The following is a 25,926-nucleotide window of genomic DNA, read 5'->3' on the forward strand; positions in this document are numbered from 1 at the left end:
CAAAATAAGAATATCCTTCTATTGCAATCGTTTATTTTGCTCATAAGGAGTGCTAGATTTATTATATTCAATGACATATTGTATATACTGTGTTCATAAATACAGTAAGATAAAAGATTTCATAGTGTATATTGTTTAAATGCTAGTTTGGATATTTTAAGTCTGGAAAAGCATTAAGAATCATAGACAAATACCCAAGACAAATATAGCCTCAAGTTTCTGACCCATCTTGGAATTTGAAACTGTAAGAAAACAAGCTGAAACTAAAAGCCTGTGCTGAAATTACACTGAAGTGTTAGGAGGTACACATTCCTGTGTGAATATGTGCTTACAGGGGGGTCGTACAGGGGGCTCTCAGTTCAGAGTCACAAGATCCATCATACCAGATTGCATTGGTATCTGCTCTTCAGACTCCTACGTATAAGGGTATCATTTATTGGAGAATAAAAATACTGCATACATACAATATAGCATACATATTTTATGTCTTTTCTAATATTGTTGACATACAAAAGTAAAATTAAAGAAACAGAGAAATTGTAAGTGATATAAAAAACACAAATATATAATTTAAAATGTTTTTTTTTCCTCTTAATTTCTTAAGCCAAATTGATCATCACCCCTGTCCATCACTCTCAGCTAATAATATAAATACATCCTCCACATTATGCAATGTCACGAAATCAGCTTTTGTTATATTCTATATACTCAGGCAGCACTGTCAAGGTGTTGAAGGCTTAGGCAATTCTCACTTGTTATACTTTTAATCCAAAGGGGCATTGTGTCAGAGTCACAAACACTGGTTGATTAAAAATGTACCTGTAAGATAAATGTCTACCAGTCCTTGGGGAATCACACAGCTGGGTCAGGTCTGGACTACTCTAGCTGTTTTTGGAATATGGAGTTCAGCCTTTGCTTCATACTGGGACCCTATCGAGAGGAGCATTTTTAGTCATTTAAACCATAGAGCTGGGACAAGTTTCAATGGTTTTCATGAAATATTTCAACATTAACCCTTAACGTTTATCTGGTGAATTACTGTACACTTAGCCACAGTTATCTGTGTATATAAAAATTCTGGGAACCTCACAAAATCATACATGCCATATGATAAGCACACAAATGTACGTTGATCAGATAGGAAAAACATTTGGCCCATCTGGTCTGTTTTGTTTTTAGCACTTTATGGATTTATAGATTTAATCTCGCTATGAAATCTATAAAAAGGTAATTTTCACAAATCCTATTTACTTGAAATAAAGTCTGCTTTCACATTGTTAATACCTTGCAGAATTTTGAATATTTATATCAAGACTTTAGTCAAGGTTAAAGTAACTCATTTAATCTGTGTATGACATTCTTTCAAAGCCAAGTTTATAATTATATCAATTTAGCAAATATATAACAGTGGTGGGGTTTATATATCAATTGATGTGAAAACCGGTTTGAAATATTGCGCTTATTACTGTATGTAGTTGACTATCAATACAGCTGGAACTTCCAGAAGAGAAAAAGAATTAAAATTCAGTACATACTGTACAGGAGTATGTTACCCAACCAGATCAAAACAGGGGAGGATAAAGAGGAGATATTTCTGTAAATTTAGAACTTTGTATCCTTTTCTGAATATACTGTATTTGATGGACAATTTATGCATTTATTTGGTATGAATGGATAAAAAATCATGACAATTGGTCAAGTGTTTCTTGTTGGTTTTGGAAGAACACATGGGAAGACCACACTATTTGTCTGTATCACTAGGGGGCCCCTGTGTTTTATTTTAATTTCAAATGATATGCTATTAATTTGTTCCATCTCACTCTATCTTATACAATATTGCATTCATGAGCTACTAACTCTGCTGTATCACGTGCAGTACAGGGTGTTAACTGCAGATTTAGTTATGTGGGCAGGGGTATTTATTAATTTTCCTGTTTCTCCTGAGTTGCAACAAAACACAAATTAGTATTAGGTGTGAGCTTTCTAGTGTTTGGGAACAATTGATTATACATACTGTATACACTATGCACTAATCCACACCATCACAGAAAAGGCACCTCTACGGCAAATATATCATACTGTAAATGGACCTCTTCTGTAAATGTGAAAGCTGTGTGTGATTCCAGTGACATCACAGATGTGTTTGGAAACTGTGTTGGTTCTGACTCATTCTTTCCCTTTTTCCTTTCAGTTTAGAAACTCCCAACATTCATTATTGCAGTTATATGGAATGCCAAATCCTTGTTGGAATCCTACTCCTCTACTGATCTCTGATTGGTGTTATCTGGCTTGCTCTTGAAGACTAATTGCCCACAAATTAAATCTGACTTTGAAACTCCAATATAATCCACAGAGTGGTTTACTCCTTAGCAAGAGTTCCTCTTCATATATGTGCTAAATAAAGCCCAATTTATCCAGAATAAGAGCATATGCCTTGGTTCATTGCTGATTGTTCTTGGATGTTTTTTTTTATTATTTTACTGGCACAGCCCCTAATGCAGTCAAAGACCTTCTGTAAAGCATATTTATAATGTGATGCCCAAAACTGAAGTTTTGTACATGTGGTATTAACTAGGGCACTTTACAAGTCATCCATGCCACCTCTGGACTTCTATTTCATGCTATAGAATAATTGCACAAGCATCTATCTGACATTTTGCTTGGCTGACATACCTGGACTATGGCAGTGAAGACTCTGAAGCACCAAAATCCCTACTACATACAGTATGCTAAACCAAAACATTATCCCAAAAATTAAAGAAATACAGCATATAATAACTGTGTGTGCCAAATAGTTTAAATTTATACACAATTTGTTCTGTCGAATTTTATCTAGATTTGAACCGAGTGAATTCAGCTTGTATTAATTTCTTTTCTTAATTATGTGGTAGACCTATAGTACGGTAGGTATTACCCCTTTTATTTAAATTTGTCTGTAATATGCAAGGAATATAGAAACATTCTTTGTTTATTCTTTGTGTAGACGTTTAGGTAACTTTTTTGTGTACTTTTCACTTTTTACCAGAATGTTTTACCAGTCATAATGTAGTTCAATTCAGTCAAATGTAGCCTGAAGCTCATTAAACACCTCACCTATTATAATAATAATAATAATAATAATAATAATAATAATTGCTTACACTTATATAGCGCTTTTCTGGACACTCCACTCAAAGCGCTTTACAGGTAATGGGGTCTCCCCTCCACCACAACCAATGTGCAGCATCCACCTGGATGATGCGACGGCAGCCATAGTGCGCCAGAACGCTCACCACACATCAGCTATTAGTGGGGAGGAGAACAGAGAGTAATGAAGACAATTCATAGATGGGGATTATTAGGAGGCCATGATTGGTAAGGGCCAATGGGAAATTTGGCCAGGACGTATATGTAAGCGCTTACACCCCTACTCTTTTCGAGAAACGCCCTGGGATTTTTAATGACCACAGAGAATCAGGACCTCGCTTTAAGTCTCATCCGAAGGACGGCACCTGTTTACAGTATAGTGTCCCCATCACTATACTGGGGCATTAGGACAGGGTGAGCACCCCCTGCTGGCCCCACTAACACCTCTTCCAGCAGCAACCTTAGCTATTCCCAGGAGGTCTCCCATCCAGGTACTGACCAGGCTCACACCTGCTTAGCTTCAGTGGGTTGCTAGTTGTGAGTTGCAGGTTGATATGGCTGCTGGCATTATTGCATTAAGATGCATTATTGCAGGCACAAAACTAAGTGTGCAATAATACAGACAAATTGTTCTTGATGTATTATATTTTGAAAGGTAGCGCCAAAACGTATAATTTTATAAGATGTTACAAAATTTCACATCAACCAAGGAGGTTGAAGGACCCCATAGGACTCAACAATATTTCTTGCACAGGGTAGTCTTCAAGGTGAAGATTGCACCAATTTTTCAATCGGTTGGTCTCTAGGTCTTCTATAGCCTGTTGTTAACTAGAGATTAAGTAAAAGTCATGTGTACTGTATGTCAACTGCTTCAGTCAGAGAAAGACTCAGGAACACACTTAAAACAAGCAACTTAGTAGCAGGTCCATTTCAAATGCTGTGACCTCCTAGTAAAGGACAATAAATGTATTCCCTGGCAGTTTTGAAAAGGATCAACATCAAGGCCTGAGCTCCCTCAGATAAGAAACTTGGTTTGCATAAAAAGCAGTGGCATGTGGTGATGAAATGTTTTCACTATCATTACAGTTTTTACTTTAGGAGGCAATTTGTGTCAGATAATCAGATATGGTGTCACTCGATGTACAGTATCATGACTGTTTACTCCAGGACATGTGTCATAGCTTGTCCAACACTGGCAGTTTCCTCTATAGCAATAGTTCTCAGACCACACAGTGACAGGTTACGTTACAGATGGCTGCAAGTCAGTGAAACTACAAAAAGTGCTATAAATACCACAGAGACATAGAAAACATCTCACTAACAGCACACAAAACTTTCTCACTCCACTGCAAGCTTTTCTTCCTTCTAAGTAAAAACAAAATGATTTCAGGTTAAAGATGGAAATCTAACCTCACACAAAAGTAAACTTTAATTGATTTGTCCTAAAAATTTGGTAAACTTTGAAATATTGTCAATCTGGCCACAAAATACAATATAATAGAAATCTACAGTACGACACATATTTTGTTTTTGCTGTTCAACATAAAGCATCAGAATAATATACAGACTGATTACTTTTAGAAAAAGGATAACAAAACGACACGATTATGATATCACAAGGGGTGATAATTTAACAATTACAAAGTGTTATTTTTTTCTGAACTTCTAAATATACTGTAAAATAATATACACAACATAAATCATATATTCATATATATATATATCACCTAATAATTTGAAAGAAATAAGAAATATGACTTTCTTTTTTTTGGCTCAGGCTCAGACTGGTGAGAAGCGTTCAGGTTGAGATTAAGACACTTGTAACTACTTGAATATGCTCTCTTGGTTTTTACTGACTTTAAGCCTGATTTCAAACAGCCAACTTTCTTGAGTACATAATTTGCTAATTACCTGAAATATAAAAAATGGACCCAGGGTTCCCATTAAATCATTTCCAGCTCCGAACATTTACTTAACCAAAACCTAGACAGCATCATGTATATTTATGTACTGTATATCAGCCTTGCATACACTATGTCAGTATCCACTTTGTTACAGAGAATGATTCCCATCTATTAAGAAATATAGTAGGCTGTTTATAATTCTCAGGGTATATAGAACAGTCATCCAAACCTCCATAGCATCTATTAAGATCCCTAAGCATCCCTGCTCTGTTGGTCTAAAACATGACCAGACCAGGGTCAAAGCAAACACAAAGCAAAACCTTTCTGAACAGCTGACAGCAATCTGATCCTTCTGAGCCACGGCAAAGTTTGGACACTGCAGACATTCCTAATGATGCGCACATTTATATTGAGCGCCTCTGCACAGAGAATAATAATAATACTAGGGATGGTGCCTTCTGCAAAGCTTGTTTAGAGATACCTGATATACTGTACGGTATATTGTGATCCAGCAAACTATTTTAATCCAGTAAGGAATGCATCTAACACCACCCGTTCTCATAGATCTAATGATGACCTAATGTCTGACATAAATAAACAAGAATGGGTGCCCAATATTTAATATCAGATGTTCCAGAAGCATATTTAGACTGTTAATTCATTTTCAGGTGACTGATCACTTGTCCCTGGAACATCCTGTCCCCATGAGTGATAAAATTCTTATATTTATCTTATTTTTTTTTTTAAATGCTTTGCATAAAATTATAGAAGTACAATATAAGTACAATGGTACAAGTAAGAGTCCTTCCTGAAAATATTATGAAGTTCATTTCAAGAAATTCCTCAGATATATTGTTTTTTATTGTAGCAAAGTTTAAGTTTTATGCTTCTGATGACACAATTAAGACTGACTCCTAGTGCATTTAATACTGTAGGCCAAGGAATACCTCAAAGTTGAACTTAAAAAAAAATGAATTTGCCTAAAATTAATTTAGGCAGCTTATTATTGTGCTCTTTGACAAATCTGATGTCAAGAAACCTTAAGTTTAAAAAGACAGAATACAGTAAGTTCCATCTTTAGATTAACGCTGAAACACTCATGTTCAGTTTTGAGATTTGTGGGAGACAAGACAGGTTTTCCTGCAGTGGTGCTTAACCAGTATTGAGTTAAAATATTCCAAATATGTTTCCTAGTTTAGGGTTTCAAAATAATCAATATCCATTCCTTAGTATCCCTAAAAACACCTTTCCATAAGCAATGTAATGTCCTTATGTGTTCTGATACATATCAATCAACATTAATTACATTAATACTGACAGTACACTAACACTGACATAAACTGCAATTGAAAACAGAAAATCGTAGATTCTGTTCCTATATATCACAACAAATTATATATTGTGCTGGTATTAATTTATACCCCAGCTGTTAAGTCAGAGTGTGACAATGGGCAAGCAAACATTGAATACAAACCCATGCAAAAAACAGCAGCACCAATAATAAAACCTGTCATACAGTATATAAAATATACATGATAAAATATGTTACTGGTATCCTCTGAAACAGACAGAAAAGAAGCAGACAGTTCTTGTCAATTGCTGTTTCAGGAACAGCTGCTGTTTTAGGTCTGCAGTGCTGAGACAGAGAGAGGGAACCTGTCCTGTCGAACAGAATGTGACCTCTAATGGTTGTCTGCAGACACACACTCACTCACATCATATCACACAAGAAGGTATACCTACCCTTGAAACTGCCTCAGTAATCCAAAATGAGAAAAGAAACAATCCACAAATACTCTTTTATAAAAAAAATTGCAATCAATCCAGGAAAAGAGGCTCACTTCACAAAGAAGGTTGTTTTTGTCAGCTCCATATAACTCCCGGTAGCTTCTCTGCTGGTTAAAATGGGGAAGTAGAGTGGAGCTGAAATTAGCTGTCACAAAGTTTTCTCTTGAATGGTCAGACCATCTGCAGAGCTGAAGTCTCCAGGGGGACTGCTGCTACATTCAGCAGAGCAGAGCCACATGGGTCTGAACAATTCCTCTCCCGTGCTGCATCAGCCAGTAGTCTGAGAAGTTAGGCACAGAGGCTGAGTGTGAGCAGACAGGAACGCGTGTGCATCTGTGTTAGCATGTTTGAGAAAGGCAGAAGTAACTGTTTGAGAGCCAGCCCTCTCAGACGCTGCCTCAGGTTTCAGATTACACAGGCAACTGGCAGCTCCACTCTTTACTGCCTGCCAGCCTGCTTAGTCAGGGACTGCCCCTCTGTAGTGAAACAGCTCACCACCAAGATATCCTTGGAGGAGTAAACAAATGCCAGTGTTCTGTGAGCAGTCTACTAGGGCGTTTGGTGCACTGCTACCTCCTCTTACTGCTCTGGCTGACACGCACAGACACGCAAACATTAACAGCTGAACTGCTGTGCTCAAAAAATGACATTAGCCTTAGTGCTATCTGAATGGATTTGACAGTGTCCGTTTGTCTAAATGAAGTGCACCCAGGGCAGGACTGAGGACGTGCATGAAATAACTTTTTTAATTTTTAGCAGTTGTGAAAAACACACACTAGCAATATTCTTTCTTCTTTCCCAGACTATCTAGCCACCATGCCATGGAGAAGCCAAGACATTGGAGCTCGGAAGGTGGTTTATCATTCATTCCCATCAATCTTTCCTTCTCCTCTCATAACAAGAAATGTGTGTTTGTCTTGTGACCTGCACCATGTTTTTACACAAGAATCCAAAATTAAACTAGGAGCCTATCCACCTACTGTATCACAAATTACGAGCATACAGAACCTCGCTCAAACCATTTATAACCAGATAAATCAGTATAGAAATACTGTAGTTCTTATTTGCACTTGAATTGTTTGCCTTGCATGTTCATTTTTTCCACGAAACCAAAACTAACCACTGTTTTGAGATTTTGATTATGGTTTGTGGGTCAAATGTAATTTTATTTTCAGACCTATGTGTTATTGCAAAACAAGAGAAAAAGGCAGCTGCAAAAAATATTTTAAAATCAAAACTACCCATTTAGATAGTACTTCAGATAAACCAAAGCTGGTGTTTAAAGTATCCTCAATTTTAAGATGGTGCTTTTTATGCCATGACATATGTCACACAGTATGCAAATGCATCTACATAGATAAATATCTGTGGGTGTTTTTACACTGCTTAATTAGAACCTGACATTTACAATTTAGTTTTTGAGTTGATTTGGGAAATGCCACTGAGGGTTAATTCAGGTATGTGGATTGCTAATAGAAGCTGTTTGAACATTCTTGGTACCTGAGTTAATCTCTAGGTGAGTTATAATATTAAGTGGAAGGAGGCTGCTGGGGAACATAATATACTACCATACCTGTAAATGAACAAATCATTACTACAGGAAATCCCAACTGCTGACTTCCTGCTCAGTCAAAGTACCACTGACACTGTTTTTATCGGTCTGTAAGTGAGTCAGGAATTGTGCTGGAACATTGCTCCTGTTTTGATGAAAAGAGTCTCCTTCTGCCTCTCCTTTTCTTGTTCCTGTCATGACCACAGTATTAGTCATGGTATGAATTGAACTATGGTGGCTTTCAAAATGACAAAATCTCCCTTTTACCACTCATGTCAGAAACAATCATGGAGTTGTGTGCCTAAAGACATTTTAGTATCACTTATGTATCACTTGTGTTCCAAGGCAATAGCTGTCCCTATAATAGACTTATTTCTCTTTCTAAACATTTTATCTCCAATTGAGAAAGGGGTATTTCAGCAAGTTCATACCTGTACTTATTTTTGCACTTGCAGGAAACATACTGTATACTGTTCATGCATTTATGCTGTAAAAATCCATTGCATGTACAATATAATGTACAAAAGAACAACATACATTATATAATGTCATACTGTATGTCTCATCCCTAAATAAGCAAATAACAGGGGAATTTGTGAAAATGTGAATAATCGACTCCTGTAATAAATATACACATGAAATTAAGTAAGAAAATTTGTAAGTGAGAAAGTAAGTGCCTATTAAATGTAATATTCTGGCCATAGTCTGATGCATTTGTTTGAAAATAATTTCACTCTTGTCTTATGTATTACAGTTCTCTTTCTATTGTACAGTCTTCAAATGTTATTTCACATAATGTCTGGTTACTCTGCGGCCCTGCCATATCTACACCACATCTGCTTTACCAAGCATGGTAATGTTTATCATCAGATCTATTATACAGATTACTTGTATACAACACAACATGATGCACACAACAATGTGAGCTCAAGCATCATGTGTGCACAAGTATTGTGCGTCTGACAGGGCCTGACACAGATGCTTGGATACTGTAAAAGTTGACACACTGACACACAGTTGACAAAAGAGTGTTCTGACCCTTTCAATATATACATAGTCCTGTATTAACTATATATACATATAGTATATACACTATAAAGTACACTATATTCACAATCTGATACATAGAGTCAGCATTCTATTTTTCGATAATTAAGGAATTTCAGGTTACATGACTACAAAAAGGTAATCAGAAACATTTTTGCCAGTATATTCTGCACTGGTACTAAAGACTGAATATAGCTGAATTGAAGTACAGTATATTATTAATGGATTAATGGTGGTTAATGGATTTTTTGGAAAGTGCAAGCTACTGGACGATAGCCTTGAGGTGCCCTTTGAGACAATCTTTGAAACCTTATTCTCCTCACAACAGTTCAGCATCTGAACACAGAAAAGTCTATTTATAGAACACAACTGTTGAAGCATGATTGGTGTTGCAGGAGGATATAAGATAGTCAGCCAAAACACAAGGTTTAGTTCTCAGACTATCACAGTCATAAAAAGAATTGGCCTGACAGCCAAGGAGAGAAAAGAGGTCAGTCTCGTGTTTTGACACAGTGTGTGAAATTCCAGCCCGTCAGGCAATGGGCTTTTAAAAAGAAGATGAGCAGAGACTTCAGTTAGGCATCCATTGACATCAGTAAAATTGCCTACTAGTTTATGCAATTCAATTCTTAAAAAAATGAAATGGTATTTTGTGCTACTATTAATACAATGAATTAGATACAGTGTGAAACTGTTTTGCTTAAAAGAAAAAACATGCTATTTTGGAGGAGTGTCATGTTGTTGTTGATCTTCAGAACATCTTTATCTTGGGAAATATATTAACATTTTTATGTGATTTATATGTAAGATCCAATATATGCCTTGGCTGCGTTATTTTGTGTTTTACACTTCCTCAAGTTTTTCTATAATATAGATTTCATACTGGAGAGCAAATGTCTTTCTTCAAACAGGAGAGCTTAAGTATCCAAATGTTTAACAATTATCCATGGTTTTAAAACTTATATGGGTATGTCTGCAGGTTGCTTATTAAGATAAGTACCATTTACAAACAATTTTACTGAGAGAATTGTGCATCATAGAGCTCCTGTATATCTGACGCTCTCTGGGCATCGAAATTTGACAAGTTCCCCAAACCAAAATGAATGAGTGAGGAAAAATCAAAACCATTGATCAAATCTCTTGCAAATCTATTACATTCTAGAATGTTTGGTTCCATCTTTTGATCCGATCAACTCAATTTTGTGATACTATACAATAATCGTGCGGTGCAACGCATCATCAAGGCCGCAGATAATTCCGAAAACAAAAAAATTCAGATAGGAGCTAAAAATCACTCGTCCTTAACATGACTTGGGCCCCAAAATCAAGCGCTGAACTTAAAAATTGTGTAAGTAATGTGTGAATGCTAACCCTAACCCTAGCTGGGGTGTCAATTGAGCATTTCCGCTATCTTTATCTGAAACTCTCCTGGCATCTGATTTTCTCATGTTCCCCAAACCAAAAAGTATGATTGGGAAGCAATCAAAACCATTCATAAAAGTGCTTGCAAATGTATTAGACTCTCTAATGTTTGGTTACAACTTTTGATCTGACCGACTCAGTTTTGTGATACTGTACAATAATCGTGCGTTCACCGCGTCATCCAGGCCCCAGACAGTTCCCAAAAATAAAAATTACAGATAGGAGCTAGAAATCACTTGTCCTAAACTTGACTTGGGCCAAAAAATGCAGCATTGAACTGAAAAATTGTCAAAGTAGTGTGTGAATGCTAACCCTAACCCTAGCCGGGGTGTCAACTGAGCATTTCTGCAATCTGTATCTAAAACTCTCTGGGCATCGGATTTTGTCATGTTCCCCAAAACAAAAAGTGAGTGGGAAACAATCTAAACCATTAATCAAATCTTTTCCAAAAGTATTAGATTCTGTAATGTTTGGTTCCACCTTTTGAACCAGGCCCCATAGAGTTTCCCCAAAACAATTCAGATAGGAGCTAAAAATCACTTGTCCTAATCTTGACTTGGGCCCCAAAATCTAGCGCTGAAAAATTGTCTAAGTGGTGTGTGAATTCTAACCTTAACCCTAGCCGGGGATGTCAACTTAGCTTTCACATGATCTACAGTATGTGGTACACATAAAAGTGGCTTTATGGGAGACACTTCCCTATGGACAACGATAGCAGACATACTGTAGATGGCCATGCATACATGAATTCATACTGGACAAAAATCGTGGTTGCATTAAGCTGATGTACCCTCTGCTGTACACAGTCATTGTCCACAGATATGTGATCTCAGGGTCCCAATGGATACGTGAACCAAATTACACTGTTTCACAAGGCATGGTTTTGCAACAAAGCTGAATATCCCAACCAGCTTTATAAATACCCTACATTTGCATAGACAAATCCCTGTTTAAGTGTCTTACCTCCAAAGAAAAACAAACATAGCCCGAAAAAAACATACAACATTCCACAAATTCAACACTTTCTTCTCATTGAGTTTGGTGAGAAAAGGAATATCCTTAGTTAATTGTCTTGTACCATGTGACGTTTTCAGCTTAACTACTGTACTGCCATCTTGAAAACTGCTAAAAGATGGAAAGTACACAAAAACATTTTTTCTGAAGAATGTCTTCGTAAAGAAGCCTGTTCTCTTTCCAAATTATTCTCAAATATTTGGAATAGCCTAAGTATTGGTTACCCTCTTGACATCAATGAAATTACTTTTAAGGGTCTTTGTATATTCAGTCACAGCAATGTACCAGTGTCTCAGAGTATTCCCTAAAGTGCAAACTTTGTCACAATCACTTTAATAATGCTTTGCTGAAGCTCTAGTCAAACCTGATTTTCAGCTAACACAGCACTAAGCACTTGTGCTATCATGTGTATGAAATCCATCATGCACACACACAAGGGCCTACTGGCAGTCAGAGCTTACAACCTGCTGAGTACTGACCTATAACAAGGTATGAAACTGTGTATACAGTGTAAGGTGCAAAAAATTATATTATAATTATAACTGTAATTCCAGATGGTATTAAATACCAAATCTACCATCTAGTACTGCACCTTTAGTTAACTGGGGTAAGGAGGACTACAAGGAACTTCAAAATCAATCATTTATTGCTATCTTAATGTAACACACAAAAGCAAGCTGATACTGTGATGTTATCAATCAATGTGATGTGATCAAAGATGTTATCGTTCTTTATATTGGAATATCACATTAATGTACCTAGCATGTTTTAAAGCAGCATGTTTTCCATGCCTCCGACATTTTAATAAATATCTTGGCAAGGTTAAAAAGAGGGGAAAAAAGAAAACTAAACAATGTGACTTTTAAATTGGGTATTTTATTTAATCTTGCTTTCGTTCTTTCAAATTCTTATTTTTATCATGTGGAACTAAGGGATGGGCTTTTTTTCCACATGCGTTATTGTCTGTAGTACTTACAAACTCTTCCAAGAAAAACAGCTCCAGGAATTAAAAGGCTGCATATTGTATCTGCATGGCTCACACATTGCAAATGGGCTCCAAAATATGATTCAAATTTGGTTTTCTCCTAGATTTTCTTCCCAGAGGTGACCAGGAGAAGGAAAGACTTTTATACGATATAGTGGTTTTGATGGAACAGATACTCTAGCCAATAATAACTAGAGTGGGGCCAAACATAGATAGTAGGACAGATGAAAGATGTAGAAAGACAAATATTTTGTTGATGCAAAACCTACATAGGGAAAATACAATTACAGACAATTATGATTATAGTTATAGAAAGGAACTTTTCAGAAGCATCAAAGGTCTAAAGATGATATCAGTCATGATAATATTTAATATTGACAGTCATTAATATTGCAATGTTGTTTTAGCAAGTACTTCACCTTTTTAAGTAACAATTGTCAACAACACTGCCTCCCAGTAGTCCTTCTAAGCAATTTGATTACTGTTTATTATCTAATGTATTATTATGCAGGAAACATGAATTGCAGAACTTTAGTACTATTTAGTACACTTAAATGATAACTGTAGTTCAGAGGAAAAAGATTTAAACAGAAACAGCATGTAAGTTTGTTTCAGATTCGCTGAAATGTACATCAAATGTTCAAAAGCCACATGTTGTTTAATCCAGCTAACATGGGAAATTCAGGGGTATAAAGCTACTATGCTGTGAGCATCTTTACATAGTACCTTTAGCACTCAAGAGCATGATTTCATTGTAAATAAATGGGATATTAAATGTTGAAGACATTTGCTGAAAGCATCTGAATTGAAGAACTATGTACTGTAAATAAATGATCATTGGCACTATTTCTACAATCATATTTTGTGCTCTTTTACACATTGCTTTCAGACTATCCATCCATCCATTTTCCAACTACTTCTTCCAATTCAAGGTCAGTAGGGGAACCAGAGCCTGTCCTGGCAAAGCATCAAGCAGCACCAGTCCATCGAAGGGCACACACAGACACAGACATGCACACACTCAAAATTTTCTCAGAAACCAATTAACCTACCAGTATGTTTCTGGACCGTGGAAGAAAACTGGAGCACCTGGCGGAAAGTCATGCAAATACGGGGAGAACATACAAACTGCACACAGAGAGCACTACAGATCTGGAATTAAACCCAGGACTCCAACACAACGAGGCAGTAATATAAACCACTACACCACTGTACCACCTCTTTCTCACTAGTGCATTGTTATTTTTATGAACACTGATGACCTCTCTATTTCTCAAATTCATTGAAGTTATTGGCAATCAGCGTTACATTTTCAAAAATAAAGAAAAAAGTTCACACTAGGCTTTCTAAATGGGCTCCATGCCTTGCTTTGTTATACCACATGTAAAATTAAACTTTGGGGCATAAATTATGATGAAGTCACAAAACAAATATTAGCCATCTCTTCACATGAAAAAATAAAAGTAAAAGCTTTGCAATAGAAGGTATTGCATAATTCAATGTGAATACTGAAAAGGACCTTGACAAACTCTTTTACTCTGTGAAAAAAAACTGAGATCACCCTAATTACTGTAAATATACTGTACTGTAAATATCATTTTTTTCTTGAACTACAAAGACTGTGTGATATCCCATGATACCATGATTGGACATAAAAAATGGGTAAAGCAGGACAACACATTTTATATTAAAACTCTTTTTAGGGGATTACGAGAGGCTAAATGTCCTTTTCCTGCTTGTACTGTAATCTTATGTTCTTTTGTAATATGGTAAATTATAGTATCATAGTTTAGTTTAGTACAGGACACCATAGCTGTGATAAAATCATGGAATTAAACAATTAACCTTAAATTAAATTTAAATAGAAAGTATGACCACAGCAAAAGCAAAAAAAAAAACATTATTTAAGGTTATTATGGGAAAAAAACAAAGAAAACTGATGTCTGTCACTTTTAGAAATGTTTTTACATTCTAAACATGTCAGAAGCAAGCTTTTTATTGGAGGTAAATTAAAATCTACTGTAGATGACTGCTGATACAGATCTCTCATTAATCGCTATAAATTTCAAAATGATAGTGTGAAGGTCAGTCATTAGTAAACCTATTAGCAACCCTGGAGAAAATGAAATCAGCAATCACATTCCTTTGGGTTAGTCAATGAAAAATATGTGATTAAGTTACTTAAATCCTTTTTGAAGAACTATTAAATGAAAATCAATAATAAAACATCACTTATTTTACTAGGAGACACTATGAGTAAATTCAGGGATACAAAATAAAATATGTGAAATTAGGTCATTTATACTTTAATCAGCATAATCATATAAATGATTTGAATAATATCGGAATCAATATAATATTTACCTAATTTCAAGTAGTACTTTAAATTCATTACAATGGCTGGCCATATGGCTATCATTGTTACTCTTGTAAGACCAGGGAGAAAGGTTACTGGAACTGTGGAAATGAACTATAGCTAAGTGACTGATGTCTTCTGAGAAGAGTGATGGTACTGTATATCACAGTCCTTGAAAAGAGATGGCTGCACATCAACAGCAATTACAGATGTTCTCTTATGTCTTTATAAATACATTTTTAGTAACTGTAGCATTATCTTTATTGCCTTTATTTTTTTGTTTTTGTAAACATGTTTTAGTTTATATTTGCATAATAAATAGTATGCAGGCTAATTTGTATGAAAAATTCAAAATAACACAGCAAAAGAATTCAGTTTCATCAAAATGCAACCTGGTATTAACTTTTTAGATAGTCTTAGACTAGGGCATATTGTATATAGTACATAAGAGATACTTTATCAAGTTTGATTAGTCAATAACTTTTCAACATGTAACTTACTGTATGTACAGTACATGTTAAATGTATATTAGTGGAGAGCCTGCAGTGCTTGATTATTTAAATGTCGTTATATACTGTACGAAGAGTACAATTGATAATTTTCTCTTTCAAATCATATGCAAACCTTTCATGAGGAAATCTAGGGCCAAAACCTTCATTCAGAAATGAATTTATTTCAGTTCTTAACCCATAAATCCCAAGACAGCATTTCTGTGTATTTAATAAACAGGGATTGTAGTAAATCTACAAAAAAAAAAACAAATGCCCTTACTGATCGTTTTACAGTAAGTTTTTTTGTCATTAAATCTCTTAAGAGAATTGAGTTCTCTTATTTTTGAATACCTGTAATTTTAACAATTTTATATACCAAAGGTATATTCGTTTCTTAAGTCAGTTTCACTTGTACTAATTTATTTTTTGCATAAAAAATGAAAAAACAATTGTCAAGCCTACATAACTCAAACTACCTTTCCAGTGAGAATGCTTCATTCTAGCTGATAATTTACTCTAGGTATAAAAAACTGAAATAAATATTTGACAGATTATTTAAAAATTTCAGCTGAATGAGATCTTTTTAACAAAAAAATTGGTTAAAAAATCTGTTCTTTCACACCTGCTGCTAACAGTTTCAAAATATTTCTTCCAAGGAATGAATAATATTTACAGTCCATTCACAGAAGCATGGGCCTCTGTCTCTGATTGGTTGTTCTACTACAAAAAAGTACATTCTGCAATGTTTAACTTGAATTAGGCTTAAACTCCTTCACCAAACACAATATCACAATCCCTATCAATCATTTGTGGTACAGTATGTTTATTTTGCTATACAGTTGGCCTCAGTTAAGTAAAGCTGTATTGCAAATTCTTAAATATCTGTGGAAAATTATTAAAACTTGGTTATCTATCTACCCATAAAACGCAATTTACTACAGATGTTAATTTTTGGAAACGAGTATAAAGCTAGCACAAAACTCAGAGCAGTTTCATGTTTCTAAGAAGTGTGTTTGGAGTTGTTGTGATTTTGGAAAATGACTGTTCCAGATAAAAAAATGGTTGATGAATTAAAATATTGTGATTCACAGTGCTCCATGGTTCAGTTTTGTGAAAGTGATCCACTGCGTACCTCTAAAATGCACTTTGCACTTGTACTTTCCTCCATTTACTTTAAATAGACATGCTGAAAAGAGAAGAAAGAAAACACAACGTTTTACTGAAAGGAACAACCATTAACCTAAAACATTTTTCTAACCTTATAAATGGCAGTATATCAAATACCTCAATACCATCTTAAGAGCTATCCCCAGCACTCCACATATTCTTCTTTTATTATGAACAAACACTGAAATATGACACACTGAACATAAATAATTGGCTACAATAAATGACTGGCTAGAGCAGAATGAATTGTTAAGTTTACTGAAACATTTTGTCTGCTTATGTAGTAGGAAATGTTTCCATACTTATTGGTCTTCACCATGAAACATGACAATGAACCAAAACATACAGCAGCAAAGAATCTCAAATGATTAAACAAAGTCTGGTGAGTTCAATGCATTGCAGACATGCAGTTATTACCTCAAACGGAAATACAACCACATACCAAGTTTTATATTCTCTAATATATTTAAAATTAATGTGAGCTGTTATTTGTGGTTACTTGAAAATACTTCATTAAACTCAAAGTAGGTTGATCAAATACTGTACTGTATATGCATGGAATTACCAAAACATATATTCTAAGATATGTACAGTATACAAAACACTATATTGTGTATATATAATATTATACATTACATTGTCCTGTGCTATAATTATATTTATATTTTCATCTCATGACTACAAATACAAAATGTAAAGCAAACAAATGGCTGTGCTGTCCCAGTACTTAAGGAGGGTACTGAACTGTATATCTGTTAAGTTGTTATACTGTATGTTAAACTGTTTTAATACTAACATGTACAGTACATGAACTTAAAATAGAACTTCTTTAAGTTGTAAAAGGTTCAGCATTCAAGGTTTGATTGAAATTAAAAAGTGTATATAATATTTTAACTGAAGAAAATAGGACAGCACTGGAAGGCACTGCAAGTATTCCTTTATACAGTTTAGCCAAATAAATCTGAACAAATTTACAATTCTCATTTACAGAGGCCAATTATGTCAGCAGGGGAATTCTAAATGAGTTATGTCATTCAAGAATGCAACTACACCTAATATTTGATGCTGCAAGAAGTCAGGAATTTAACCAACTCTAGCATGCTAATTAAGCTAATTATTTAAGAATTGTTGTTTATGTAGTTACTATTCACTTAGCAAACACATTTTTATCTGATATATGTAAAATACTGGTGTTGCTATATCCATTCATTGCTGTCTGACCATGTTAAAAATTTCTTCCATTCTACAGGTTAACAGAAGTATTCTATGTTCTTGCTTTGCTGTCATTGTCTTATTAGCAGGTACTAAATAATTCCAAGTGAATAGGACTATTAAAAAAAATCTTATACCCAATATTAGTTTGAATTCTATGCAAATTGTATGATTTCATTAAAAAATACTTGAGTCCCGTTTCCCATCTGATAGCTGATTTTTAAATGTCATCTACAAAGGATGATGATTTATATAGCTACAAATTTAAGTTTCAAATGTTGCATTGGCATTTGCACTAAATACTGTAACCCAAGTGAGCTTTTCAAAAACTAAGAATAAGAAGTGAAAAATGTCAACTGTTAATCTCAACATAAACTGAATATATAGTTCCATATGGCAACAGCCTTATTTAGAGAATTTCTGATAAAGAAAAAGTCATTGAAGGTCTTCTGAATTATTATTTTTAAACAAAAATACAATCATGTTTTAGAGTGCATTCGTTTGGTCTTTTAAATACAGGTCATCTCTCCTCACCTCCTCTGACTGTCCTGCATGTCATTTGAAGGTGTAATTAACTTCACAATCAGTCAGCACCCAGAAAGGAATAACTGAGACATGGAAGCACATGTGTGGCAGAATGATTGCCTTGCTCAGAATGATGTCGTTATCGCACATTGCTTGTCATTAAGTCACCGTAACTCATGTCTCCCACAAAACAGACTGCTCGTTTGGGTACATTTAATCACAGGATGTCAGCGATGGAAAGGTTTAAATCACTGAATCCTACATTGCTACATCACTCCCTAGTTACCAACCGGCCAAGGGCAGATAAATGCACCGACAAGCAATTTATTTTACTGTTTGATGGTGACACTGTATGGAGTGTAAAGTCAATACTTTGGGACCAGATGTTTGAGAAGGTTAAACAATCAAGATCATGTCTAGTAGAAGCACCGACAGAAGCAGATTTGCGGTCATTTCCAGAGAAACAGATGACCTATGAGCTGTGCAGGCTGATGTTAAGGTGATGTAATGAAAATGTTTTAAATTTTAACACAATCTGTCGTGTCTATGCTTAATTTCAGTTTGTATCCTAAAATGAAATTGTAAGTTAAAGAACAGGACATTCATATTATGCAAATAGCCAATCAGCCCTCTTAGGAGCTATTATTACATGGTAAATACTGTCCTCTATACAGTATATAAAGTTGGCACTGTAGATGTTTGAACTAGGAAAGCAGTTCAGTTCAATTTATTTTGTCATATGCACAAATGCAGTGCTTATCTGTACTGTTTGTATGCCCCGATACAAAGACATTAAGGAAACAACAAAACATAAAAACAGCAGCAGCAACAAGAAGTTAAATAATATACTGTACAACTTAAATATAAGTTAGACAAGCACTGTGAAAAAAAAACATCAGTGTGAGTTAGTGGTAGGGGTAGAGTTCAGCAATCTGACAGCCTGTAGGAAGGAACTGTCTCTGATTCTGGAGGTACGTGTCTTTATGCTCCTATAATGCTTACCAGAGGGGAGAGAAGAGAAAATAAAGAAACCAGGACAATTGTTATCTTTAGCAATACCTCCTGCCTTTCTGAGAGAGTGAGTTGTAAAAAATGTCTACAATAGTGCAGACCTGTACTCCAGTAATGGACTGGTCTAACCTGATCACCCCCTGGAATGCCTTTTGGTCAGACAATAAGCTGCTGCCAAAGTACACTTTAATATCACGCGTGAGGACGCTCTCAATAGCACACCTGTAAAATGTAGTAAGGATAGTTGAAAATAGTCTATTTTTTCAACTGTCTGAGGAAGTACAGTATAGGCACATTCTTTGTAACTCCAGTTACATGCTGGGACCAAGCTAAATCATTAGTAATGAAGGTACCCAAGAACTTGAAGCAGGTAACCATCTCTACAGCCACCCTATTAATGCGAATAGTGGTGTGATCCGCACCCTGCTTTCTAAAATCAACAACAAGCTCTTTGGTTTTGCTGATATTGAGGGAGAGATTACGGTCAAGGTACCACTCCACCAGGTTCCTGACCTCAGTCCTGTAAGCTGTCTCATTGTTACTGGTGATTTTGCCAATGATGGTTGTATCATCAGCATATTTAAAGATGGAGTTGGAGCTGTGTCTGGCCACACAATCGTGGCTAAACAAGGAAAATGGCAGGTGGCTAAGCACACAGCCCCGAGAGGCACCTATATTGACAGTAAGCATGGAAGAAAGCTTTCCATCAACACTCACATTCTCTGATCTACCAGTCTGGAAATCCAGAATCCAGCTGCAGAGAGAGGTCCCGATACCCAGATCATTGAGCTTGCTTGCTTACTAGTCTGGATAGAACTATAGTGTTAAAGGTGGAGCTGTAATCAGTAAATAACATTCTAATAGATGTGTCTTTATCATCCAAATGAGCCAAGGAAATGCAAAGAGCCAAAAGTGTCATCGGTGGACCTGTTACACCACTATGCAAACTGCAGGGGGTCTTAGCACTTAGGTGTCATTGCGTTTATATGCCTCATGACCAGCCTTTCAAAACATTTCATTACAGTAGATGTGAGCACTATCAATCTGTATTCATTAAAACAGGTTGCAGTATTTTGCAAGCATTTAATCCTAGTAAACCCAGCAAACATTTCAAAGTACATTATAATGCATAATATTGGATTTATTTAATATTAGGTTTGGTGTGCATAACTTACTAAAAAGATTTATATGGGTGGAGGCAACAAAGAGGGGTGATGTTAACACATAGGAGACTTTTGCCATGTAAATAATAGCTTTAGAAAATAAGCTTTGTATACTACATTCCTATTCAAATAGGGACATTTTACAATCACTTTAACTTCACATCTATCTTTAGTGCGTTTCCTCCCTCCTCACAGAGTTCAACAGTTTAGCAGTCTGCAAACCAATGCGATTTGAATAATCTGACTTTCAAAGGTCACTGAGAATCTATTGATTGGGTCATTCATTTAATAAAATTAGTATTACGGTACACACTTCAACCAGCAGGATTGCATCATATTTTACTAGGACCCAGCAAATGTGAGTGTGAAAAAGAATATCTCCCATTTGTGAAATCTGGTTATCAGCTGGTGGTGACAGACAGGGAGAAAGAAAACATTGAGCAGGATTTACTGTATGAAGAAAAACATTGAGGACTCAACTACAATCTTTTCCATATTATCCAAAAGCTACTGTAGTTCAGAGTAAAGCCTGATTAAATGACTGTACTGTAGCCCTATCCTGCATTAAACAGGATATGGCTATTGGAGAAACCCAAAGCAGAAGAAGGTTGATAAGTGATTTATATGCCCATATTGTCAGCTGTCAGTAGACCCTCTTCAGTGGTGAAAGAAGTGACAGCTTCTACTTATTGTGGGCCAGTTAATGTGCTGTAATCTTTTCACCATCTGTCAAGACTGACATTTTCACCCTGTATTGCAGAGAATTTGAAGTTTTCCCAGAGACGGGGATTAATACAGAAATCCAATTTGAAAAGGTGAAACACTTCCCATTATAGAATGTGTATTTTTTTTTTCAAGGTTTAGTTAAAATAAACTTTTTTTATTGGAATAGCTAAAAGTCATTAAAACTTCATACAAGAACTGCGCAGAAGAACAGGTGACACAAAGTCATTGAAAATAAAAAAATACTCTGCTTACTTGTATTCACAGTATATGAGGAGAAAGCAAGAGTACTGCTTTAATCATATAAAATTATATTATATTAATCATTTCATACAGGAAACCTTAAAATCCTTAACATTTATAATCATTTTTGACATTTTGTATTGGTATTTTATGTCTTTAATAGAATTTCAAAATCTGAAGATCCATTTTTTGGCTATATACTATTAAAGTGTTAAGCACAAAATCAAATGTTTGCACGAGTTCAACTGTTTGTCTGACAAGTTGATATATGGCAAATGTCAAAGGATTTGTTCATGCTAGAGCACTGTAAGTGTAAACACAAGTGTGGTGAATAGCCTGTTTCCCAACCCATGAACATTTTCTGGACATCTCAAGACACTACCATTCATACCAAGTTGTTTAATTAATAAGCATTACAGCCCACCTGGAACTATTTCAGTATGAGATCAGAAATGAATAACTGACATATGTTTCTTTAAATGACAAGCTGAAGAATCTTTATTGCTGGCCTCCCAGAAGTTTTTTATCCATTAAAACTGAACAATATGTCATTTTTGACACAAATAATAGCTTTATTTTTTTTTAAATCACATGTGTCAGGTGTTTGTAGCCAGGAAGCCTATCAAGCCCAGGATGCTGTTGACACTTTCCCACTTAAAAATGGAGCATAAAGCATACCAATTTTAATTTACCATCACTTGGTGTCCCTCACAATTGAGCACAACCAGTTCAGAAATAAGAAAGGAAATACATTTTTCATTTGACAATTTCTGGAATGTGATCATTTCAATTTCCAACAATCCCAATCATCAGTTATCCTTCAGTTACAAATTCTCTTACACAGTGTACAAAATGCTTATACTGTAGATACAATCATACATAATTTGTCCTCTGTCCCTTCTGCAAAATTTGTAAGATGCTATAGGCAGAATATCAAAATGGACACAGGTTTTGGGAGTTTATAAACTAGTTTATTCACTACATCTACTTTTTAGATCTAATTCTGTTCTGTACAAACATTCCTTGTTTGTATCTGATACTTTTCTCTTTATCATGGCTTTAATCTTAGTCCTTCATAGCAGCAGAAACGGACCTGGCTGGTTATCCTCAATACAGCAAAATCACTGTTGACACCATTATTGCTGGCCTTTCTAAACATTAATTATATGGACCTAGTATATACTGCTTGGATTCAGGTTGCTGGTGGGAAGACCCTCCAGTATCATCAGTGAGTAGCAGTGATGTGCTATAAGACATGGACGTGTGTTTATGGTACATGGTTCTTTATTTGGATGCAGTGATATTGTGAAAACCCCAATGCATAAAGTATTTTCATATACAAGACGATATATTTGGCATTACTTTGAATTACAAAAAACAATACAAATTTACAGTAATGTGAAGAACATGCAAAAGAGCAGTTTAGAGTTTATACTCCAAAGAGCAGGAATCTCTTCTGAATCTATGGTAATGTTCTTGATAGTAAGACCTTCCTAATTGTCATGTACACTAACCCTCAGACAGTTACCGCGAGTCATTTCATCTAATGAATCTGTAATACACAGCAGTAACAATAATTCACCACAAGCAATTTAGCTCTGTCTCAGAACATAAAAACCTTTTTTAGTGCAACGCTTCCGTTTTACACAGAACAATGAATTAAATGAGGGATGTACAGTATATTTTTAGGTTGCATTAAAGTCTAAAGGTATCAAGGTATATTGGCTGATGTTATTACTCCCTGCTATAATAAATTATCTTTTTTTTTTAGTCGGAAAATAACAGAGTTAACAAAACCCAAGTTAAAGCAAAATATAACAAATGGCAATGGCAATCCATAGGTTTTTATGTGTTGACCACGGACATCCACAACTTTATCTGTGTTTAGTATTAGTATTTCTATATTTGTATGTACAGTATATACATCTCTTACAAGAAATCCCATTCAGCATTGTGGTGCATTTTTGATGAAGCAGTTGTTATGATTTATGAGAACATTCATTAGCTCAGATTATTTCACAACACTAAAAAGCAGAACCTTCAAACAAATTTGTAATTGATCTATCTATATATAAAGTCATAATAGGTTGCCATGGGCACACGTATAGCAATATAGTACTGTAAAAAACATGAAAACATTATGAACAGAAAGACTTGCAGAAAGCAAAATATTGTCCATTTCTTTTCTTCGCATGTTTGATCAGCAATTCTTCTCCTCTTCTATAATATGATATAGAAGTTGGTGTGATGGTAATGAACCCCATTGAAACTAAGCAGGTATTATCCTGGTCCATGCCTGGATAGGAGACCTCCTGAGAAAAACTAAGGTTGCTGCTTGAAGAGGTGTTAGTCTCACTAACACCTCTTCGGGGACACTATACTGTAAAAAAAAAAGAGCTGTCCTTCAGATGAGATGTGAAACCAAGGTCCTGACTCTGTAGTCAATCTCAGGGATTTCTCTAAAGGAGTAGGGGTGTAACCCCAGCGTCCTAGCCAAATTTCCCATTTGCCTTTACCCATTATAGCCTCCTAATAATCCCCTTCTATGAATTGGCTTCAAGATAAACCTATTTTTCATTATATTTAATTAAAAGGCAGTTCTAGGAAATGTGGTTATCTTACAGTACATATTGTAAGTTAGTCAAATCAGTTTAATATATAAATATGTTAAGTGCTGGATATACAGTAGATTAATTTATTGGCAAAGAGAATATAATGCAACACCAACATACTAGTCAAAATACTCCATCCCTATTTCATTAATGCACAGAAATTCACATTACCATAACCGTGCATTTGTATGGTGTTCTTCATATACAACACTGGGAACCAACAGAAACCCTCAATAAAGAATTTGAGCTAAACCACTGAGATGGTTCTTATGTTCCATTTATGTTCTCACATACCTCCTTCTACTTACTCCATCTGTATAATTCCAGGACAAGCTCATACAAAAATGGCTCAAGTAAGGCTGTACCTGCCTTATAAGTTTACATCTTCTCTCACTTAAAAGAAAAAACATTAGCAGCCTATTAATGCACAACAATATTTACCTACATTCACAGTATTTCTATTTTACGTGGGTAGCTGCGTCAGCATGCATAGGCTGCAAAGGAACAAGTAATAGGTTTATTCCATGCTGAAAAAAGGTGACACCTGAAGAAGGCTCCACGGCCGAAACGTTGTGTTCTCTTTCTTCTTTTTTTCAGCATGGAATAAACCTATTACTTGTTCCTTTGCATTTCTATTTTACATTTGTTTGTTATTTTTATTCCCTCGAACAATTTTATGGTACAATACATAAGGCATTCTTCTGCAGTGGTGTGTAATACCAACCATTTTAATAAAGCTATATATTTTAATTTAGTAGGCCCTTTGGTGGAAATAAAAAGTTTTTAAAAAATGCATTTTGAAGCACTGGCAATGTAAGTTTGAATTAATTTTAATTGATTGATGTACTGTTCCAGCTACGTTTCACTAGTTGTCTGCTCCAATGAAAGATAAATTATTTGAATTGTGTCTAACGGGGCTTTGGGGCTTAGGTTTATTTTTTCTATAGTAAATAATACAAGTTGCAGCACAGATGTGTCTGGGGATATTTTTTTATGATTCAGTTATATAGTTAAGTTAGCAAAAGGCACCAACTAGGTCTTTGGCTAAAATTGCTTTATAAGGCTCAGTTTGATTTATTTCTGTACAACTGCATTGCGGTTCCTCTCTCCTCTTCATATTTTTAATTGCCTGATTCTGCCGAATGAAACAGGAAATGAATGAAAAAGCAGGATGTTTCAGCAAAACGTACTGTACAAAAGCAGAGAGTAGACTGAAAGAAGTCAGTTTTACAATGTGCTTTTAAGGCTGATGCATTTTTATTTAACTGTTTAAAGTTAAAAGGGTGACAGTAAGAAGTTTTCTAATTTTCTAATGACATTAAAGCCATGTCATTTCAAACAAATAGTTTATCCTAATCAATCTGTATTTTGTAGCATTAAGATAAGACAATTAAGACATCTCTGTAATTTTAGGAGAAATAGAAAACGGGGTTATATTCCGTGATCCATAACCATAAATTAGTAGCAAAAGCCATTCATAAGAGACCAACTGCAACATCTAACAGCATGCATGCAGAAGGGGTACTTAAAACAGAACATTTAATTGGCCCATGCTACCAACAGTCTCCAGTTAGAATACAGTGTA

General features: G+C 35.3%; 1 protein-coding gene across 3 annotated transcripts in view; it reads right to left on the bottom strand.

Annotated features, from left to right (window-relative positions):
- arhgap24 (Rho GTPase activating protein 24) overlaps positions 1-7,333 on the bottom strand; it is a 136,331-nt gene extending 128,998 nt beyond the window's left edge. The window contains exon 1 of one of the 3 annotated variants that reach the window (XM_088628884.1): positions 6,774-7,333. The gene's annotated coding sequence lies outside the window, so the exon portion shown is untranslated. Of the gene's footprint in view, positions 1-819; positions 838-6,773 lie in introns of those variants that run through there. The other 2 variants (XM_088628883.1, XM_088628885.1) reach the window with 2 other exon arrangements.
- Positions 7,334-25,926: the final 18,593 nt, after the last annotated feature.

The sequence above is a fragment of the Lepisosteus platostomus genome, chromosome 4, assembly GCF_059453375.1.
Source record: "Lepisosteus platostomus isolate fLepPlt1 chromosome 4, fLepPlt1.hap1, whole genome shotgun sequence".
Lineage (NCBI taxonomy): Eukaryota > Metazoa > Chordata > Actinopteri > Semionotiformes > Lepisosteidae > Lepisosteus > Lepisosteus platostomus.